Source organism: Lucilia cuprina, chromosome 2, assembly GCF_022045245.1.
Source record: "Lucilia cuprina isolate Lc7/37 chromosome 2, ASM2204524v1, whole genome shotgun sequence".
Taxonomy (NCBI): Eukaryota; Metazoa; Arthropoda; class Insecta; order Diptera; family Calliphoridae; genus Lucilia; species Lucilia cuprina.
The window spans coordinates 16,474,721-16,482,085 of record NC_060950.1 but is presented as its reverse complement, the minus strand read 5'-3'; the positions used below and the strand labels follow the sequence as shown (position 1 = coordinate 16,482,085).

The 7,365-nt window shown below is 28.4% G+C and overlaps 1 protein-coding gene across 5 annotated transcripts in view; it reads right to left on the bottom strand.

The window, feature by feature from the left end:
* Positions 1 to 2,652: 2,652 nt before the first annotated feature.
* LOC111683139 overlaps positions 2,653 to 7,365 on the bottom strand; it is a 9,002-nt gene continuing 4,289 nt past the window's right edge. For 2 of the 5 annotated variants that reach the window (XM_046954119.1, XM_046954125.1), the window contains exon 2: positions 2,653 to 2,771. The gene's annotated coding sequence lies outside the window, so the exon portion shown is untranslated. Of the gene's footprint in view, positions 2,992 to 3,373; positions 3,783 to 7,365 lie in introns of those variants that run through there. The other 3 variants (XR_006941287.1, XR_006941286.1, XM_046954115.1) reach the window with 3 other exon arrangements.

Here is a 7,365-nt window from a genome sequence, read left to right as displayed (position 1 = left end):
ATAGACTAGACTATAGACTAGACTATAGACTAGACTATAGACTAGACTATAGACTAGACTATAGACTAGACTATAGACTAGACTATAGACTACACTATAGCCTAGACTTTAGACTAGACTATAGACTATACTGTAGTCTAAACTGTAGAATACTCATGAAAAGTTTTAAGCTAGTAAATGTACGTAAAATATCTATATAAAAATATACTAATGTACTTAATTTTCCATCCCTGGCTTGTAGTGTATTGAAATGAAAGACATGTAGTAAATACAAACAAAAGTGGATAAACAAAAACCGGTAGATTGTTATGTGCATAGATAGATATGAGTTTAATTTAAAACCACGTTTAGGTTTTTAAATTCCTGTAGAGTTTATTTTTTTAAGAAAATATAAACTAATGAAAATTTTATTTAAACGATTTTATTACGAGATATTAGAGTAGTACAAGAATAGAGATTTCTTTGTTTATAAAACATCATTTTGGATTTCTGAGATTTGGATAGGATAGAAGAGGCAGTGATGCCTCGCAAACATTTTTGGCTGTACATATTATTGAGCCCTATTCTGCATTTCAATTCGAATCGAAATTTTCTCCGTTTGGTAACTTTGGTTTTCTGTATTTTGATTCCACTCTCTGCTACATAAACAACAACTTAGAAAAACGTAGGTAAGATCGTAACACTGTATACACAATTCGTATATCATTGAAACGAAATGGAATTACTTCTTCTTTACGATCTGCATACGATTCAGATTTGATTGGAATACCTTTTTTGATCGTTGCGTGACTGAATGCGTAAATGTAATCGAAATGCAGAATAGGGGTATTTATATTAGAAATAATCCTCTAAAGACACTTTTTCTTTGATAAAGTTTATTAAAAATCTGGTGTTAATTTGTTTACACGAATTTTATATCAAATTATGAAATTTCAAACTACAAGTCCGAAACTCTGTCATGTGTCCTAACGGATCCAGTGCTACCAGAATATAAAACACACTGCTTCTAGAATATAAAGCATACTTCTTCTAATAGTTCGGAGAACTAGAAGTATTGGAGGCATCTCCTTTCCCCGTATTGAAATAACACCCAGATAGAGAAGTTTATTAAGATAACATGTCCTGAGGGAAAGAGAGAAGGATATACAACCCAGGGATGGCAAAATTGGTACGATGGTACTTTTTTTGATACTATTTGATGTGCAAAAGTACTGTGATACTCCTGAGTCTTATTTGATACTTTCATGGCTACAATATCAATATTCGATTATCCTTTAACCGGTAGTAAATCTGTCTGTTAAAATAATTTTCAATAAATCGTTTTGAAAAAACAAGAAAATTAGAATATGCGGATAAAAGTTTCTTTTAAATTTAAAATATTTTTTTGACACTTTTTCTCGATATTTGTATCGTAGCTATGAGATACCACGCATTTCCTGGGAAAACTTCATCAAATTATATCAAAGATGTTAACATTGAGGGACGGACACCATATCAACCTATAACGCCCATTCCAATTTAAAAATGTGTAAATAAATTTCAGAAAATACAAACTTTTATCAAAAAAAAAAAAAATATTTTAGTACTTTGGATTGTAAGAAAGCTTTAACTGAATACTCTCCCAGAGGCACGGTTCACATCATATGGGTACCAGCCCACTCGGGAGTAGTCGGTAACGAAAGAGCGAATGTAATAGCTTTAAAGGGAAGTCAGCTCAAGGCAGTTAAACTGACAAATACAAAACCATTCGACGCAAAAAAAGCTGAACTAAAAATATGGGTGAGAGAATCCCATAAGACCTCTTGGAATAATGAAACAGTGGTTAGAACTACGAAAATCCTATGGGGTGACCCTGATGAGCAAGAAGAAAAATCTCCTCATAATGAGCAAGTCTGAAGTTAGTAATATAGTACGTGCTGAGTGGAAACACAGGATTACGAGCACATTTATGCAAAATTGGACATGTGGATTTAGACGTATGTAGAGCATGTGGAGAGGACAGTAAAACTCTGGAGCACTTTCTTTGCCACTGCGAGGCATTCGTCGAAGATAGATCCAAGTATCTTTGAAGTGATGTTATTCCGGAAATAACATTCCTGACTAACACTGATTGGAATAATTCGTTCAGTTCCTTTTTTTTCATGATAAAGAGCGCACAACAGGCCCGTTTGTGGCCTAGATTCGGATTTGATGTAGTAAACATCCTCCTATCAATCTATCCTTAGTACTTTGAGATCCAAAAAAGTACTCTCTGAAATATTTTTTGATACTGAAACCAAAACTGTTTCCCATCCCTGATACAACCTCTACTCCGTTTGTAATTTTTGTAACAATAGTACTATTTTTAATGCTTAATTGCACAAATAGAAAATACCAATTTGCCATCTCTGATGTAAACACAAACAAAAACCTTAAACAAGATGATGATAATGATGATGAGTTTTGTTGCTAAAGAAACCACAAAAATAGCAACAATTATTATAAATATAAACATACGAAATGTATTCTATAGGTATGAACAAGAAATATTTGTAACCAAAAAAATATGAATAAAAAACTTATATAAAAAGTATACTAAACATGTAAATTTATAAAACATAAAAGATTAATTAATAATAAAGCAAAAAAAATTAATAATAATGTAAAAAAGTACTTACAAGAATGTTTTATGTTTTTCAAAGTTGTATTTTATTTTACGATGTTTAAAAGTTAAAACTATGAAAATTTATATTTTTCTTTTATTTAGGTACAAATGATTGAATACAACAACTCTTAGTTTTGGAATTTAAAAGAAATAATAGTTTATAAATAATGCAAATCCAGAAAAGAACGAAGAAAAAAACACAAAATATTTAAACAGAACACACAACGATTTAACGAAATACACGAGCAGACACAAAGTAAATTGTTGTTTTTATTTCTGTTTTACGTTTCACTACGTGTTTTTTTTTTTGGCGTTTTCGTATTTTCCTTCTTGTGTTTTTGGAATTTCTGTTTAAATATTGTATATTTTCAGACGTTTTTAGTTATATTTATATGTATATAAACGCGAGAAACAAACAAAAATTAATATTTTAATAAAATAAACGTAAAATTGAAAAAAAAAACGTATTATAAATTAAAATAAAAACACGAAAAATAAAAAAAAAATAATTTTAAGTAGGCCGCCACTTGAATGAAAATTTTAGCTTGACGTTCTAGATACGTGTGATTTCCATACGTGTTTGCAAAAACAAACTCAAAATGAATGAACGTAAAAGGTCACCGCCATAATTATTGCACAGGATTTTTAGGAATATATAAATTACAATTTAAAATTGCCAAATTTTTTTTTTAATCTTATAACACACAAGTTATTTTCTTTTTTTTTAACCATTTACACACTCTTTTTCCTTTTTATTTAATTTTTTTCCTTTTTGGCACACACAATTTTATGAATGAATTTGTGGTTTTTGGAAAACCAATATTATATGGAGAACCCGTATTTCTTAATCAAATTGGAATTAAAGTCAAAACAAATATCTTCTATTTAAAGAAGAAAAAACTATGTTTTTTTCCTTCTTTTTTTGTTTTAAGTAAATCAAAAGTTTCTTTTTTTTTAACATAAAATTATAAAATAAAACACAACCGCACACCGAACGTTTAGAGAAAAACACACTAACGTCGATGTCAAAATGACAACTGACAGCTGTGTAAAAAAATGTGTTGTGGTTGGAAAAAAAATGCGAATGCGAATAACTGTGTAAAATGGAATTGACAAGAGAAATAAAGAGAATTGTTTAGAAGAGAACAAATGCTTACAGGGTTGTATATTTTGGTAGGAAAATTTTTAGTTTTATTTGAAATTAACGGTATTTTTTGTTGAAACGTGGTATTTTTTTAATAATATGTTAATAGGGTTCTATAAATCGACTTTCGAATAATCGAACAATAGACTTTTTGTCGAAAAAAGTCGAAAAGTCGAAGTCGACTATTTTGTTCCAAAAAAGTCGATAACTCGACTATCATCTATGAAAAAAGTCGACTTTGTAAATAAAAGTCGGAAAATCGAAAAGTCGGAAAGAGTCAAAAAAAGTCGAAAAGTCGAAATGTTGTAAAAATTCGAAAAACGTCGTAAAGTTGGAAAAAGTCGAAAAAAATCGGAAAAAGTCGAAAATAGTCAAAAAAAAGTCGAAAAGTCGGGAGAAGTCGAAAAAACTCAAAAAATTGCAACAAATAGAAAAAATATTAATAAATTTTTTTAATAATAATAATAATAATAATAATAACAATAATAATAATAATAATAATAATAATATAATGTTAAATGGCAACATTATAAATTTACGCTTCTGGCTTCGGAAAAAGTCGAAAATAGTCGGAAAAAGTCGAAATGTCGGAAAAAGTCATAAAGTCGGAAAAAGTCGGAAAAAGACGGAAAAAGTCGGAAAAATACGGAAAAAGTAGAAAAGTCGGAAGAAGTCGAAAAGTCGGAAAAAGTCGAAAAGTCGACTATTTATAAAATATTAAAAGTCGAAAAATCGAGTTTTAATTAAATGAAGAAGTCGAAAAATCGACTTTTAACTAAATGCAAAAAGTCGAAAAGTCGACTTTTCGTTTCAACTATAGAACCCTATAATATTTTAAGAATTATTTAGCAGGGTTCTAAAAATCGATTTTGAATTAAACGAACAATATACATTTTAATGAAAAAAAATGGAATTTTAACTCATTAACAAAATGACAAAGCCGAAAATAAAGTATTTCTATATCAGATTAAGAGAAAGACATTACTCTAATACTTCAGTGTAATGCAGACGTTAAGTAGTAGTCATTGAAAAGTAAGTGGTTATGGAAGTACAACCCATTACCGAGTTTTTGCTGGGTTGTGCAATAAATATTCAATAGTAGAAAAAAAAACGATTTTGTTTAAAAAAGTTGTAAAAGTCAAAACAAGTTGGAAAAAATTCAAAATGTTTATAGAATTAAATTTTTGAAAATGTCGGAAAAAATCCAAATTTAATTTTTCTATTTATAAAAAGTCGATTTAGATAGTAGAAAAAACGATTTTGTATAAAAAGTTGGAAAAGTCGCAAGAAGTTGGAAAAATGTCAAAAGAAATCTAAATTCAATTTTTCTATTTATAAAAATCGACTTTTTGACTTTTTTCCACATTTCTTTGAGTTTTTTTCGAGTCTCCGACTTTTCCTCTACTTTCGATTCTTTTTCAAATTTATTTGAAAAATCGATTCTTCGACTTCTTTTTTCGACTTAGTATAAAAAAAGAAAAATCGTTTTTATATAAAAAGTTGAAAAAGTCGAAACAAGGTGAAAAATGTCAAAATGCATATAAAATTTAAGCTGAAAAATTTCGGAAAAAATTTAAATATAATTTTTCTATTTATGAAAAGTCAGCCTTTTAACTAGTCGACTTTTCGGTTTTTTCGACATTACATGAGTTTTTTTTCGATTGTTTTCGAGTCACCGATTTTTCCACTCCTTTCGATTTCTTTTAAATTTTATTTGTAAAATCGATTCTTCCACTTCTTTTTTCGAAGAATCTAATCAAAAGATGGCTAAAGTCAAAATTTTTATAAAATTTCAATTTTGGAAAATGTCGAATAAATCCGATTTTTCGTCTGTTTTCGACTTTTGACGATTTTTTCAACTTTTTTACTCTTTTCGATCTTTTTGAATTTTATTTGAAAAATCGATTTTTCGACTTTTTTCGAGGAATCTAATCGAAAGTTGGCAAAAGTCAAAATTGTTATAAAATTTCAATTTTTGGAAAATGTCAAAAAAAAAACCAAATTTATTTAGCTATTTATAAAAAGTCAGCCTTTTATAAGTTTTTTACTTGTCGACTTTTCCACCTTTTTCGATTTTATCTTAGGCTTTTTCGATTAGTTGACTTTTCGACTTCGTAAGGACAAACAATTCGGCTTTCCGATTTTTTTTCGACACAAATTGGGGTTGGGATAATAATAATAATATGACCCTACATTTAACTGTTAAAACCGTGACTTTTTGGTCATTTTTAAAATTATTTACAAAATCGACTTTTCGACTCTTTTTTAGCAAAATAATTGATTTTGACTTTAAACTTCAAAAAGTGGATTGTTCGAAAATCGAATCAGTTTAAACCATTGATCTTTTGTCGAAGTCGATTATTTTTTTGGCTTTATCATAAAATCTATAAAACTTTCATATAATCGATTCTGTAGATCGAAATTCGAAAACACAACTTTTTAACATACTGCAAGATGGCATCATTCTTTTAAATGCTAATAATTTAATCTTTTTTCAATTCTTTTTGTATAAATTTAGGGCACTTCAATAGTAGTGCGCAGTACTACTGTGTTTAATTAAAAGGTAAAAAATTATTATTTTTTAATTAATTTTTAAATTGAATGATTTCCATTTAACATTTTAAACACAAAATCTATACCAGTAAGTACAAAATCGAAAAAAGAATATGATCCATTACGAAATTATTTAACCATCAAACAGACAGTCAGTCCTAACAACCATAAATGCAGTTTTGGCTTTAATCCATATTATTGAACGTCATACCAATAACATCATCCTTTACTATAGAATTCTTCAATAACAAGGATATTCTTTTTATCTTTCTTTATTACTATTATTATAATGTTGATTTCTTATTTGTACGACGACAACAATTTTTTTATAACTAAGAAAAACTGCATACAAAGATTTCCTACCAAAATATATCCTCCCTCCTGCCTGCTCAATGTCATTAAAAATGTTTAGAAAAAAAACGTTTTTTTTTGCATCAAACATCCTAGGGCAACAATAACCACATCAAAACGGATACAAGAATTCATTCATTTTATACATCCATACAAAAGCAAAATATGTACTCATACACATGCAATTATTTATCGATACACGTGCCGTGCCGGGTTTGGTCATTTCAAGTTCATATGCATGTTCATGTTTTTAGTTTAATTAACCCTGAACTTGACTGTGATTGGCAAAATGCAAGGCAGTCATCGTATACATTTCAATGAAAATTGGGTAAAAACTACCACACAGCAAAAGAAAGGCTAATACACACATAGACAAAAATACTCATTCACTCATTTCGTATTTAAATACAACAATTTTTTTTAAGTTATAATAAGTTTAACTGTTAAGCGAATATAATAACACCATTTCTAAATATAGTGATTAAAGATTTAAAAAAAAATATTAAAAAACTATTATTTTAATAATTATGTAGAACTATAGATCAGAAACTAAACTAAAACTGAGCTAGAATTAAACTAGAACTGAACTAGAACTGAACTAGAACTGAACTAGAACTGAACTAGAACTGAACTAGAACTGAACTAGAACTGAACTAGAACTGAACTAGAACTG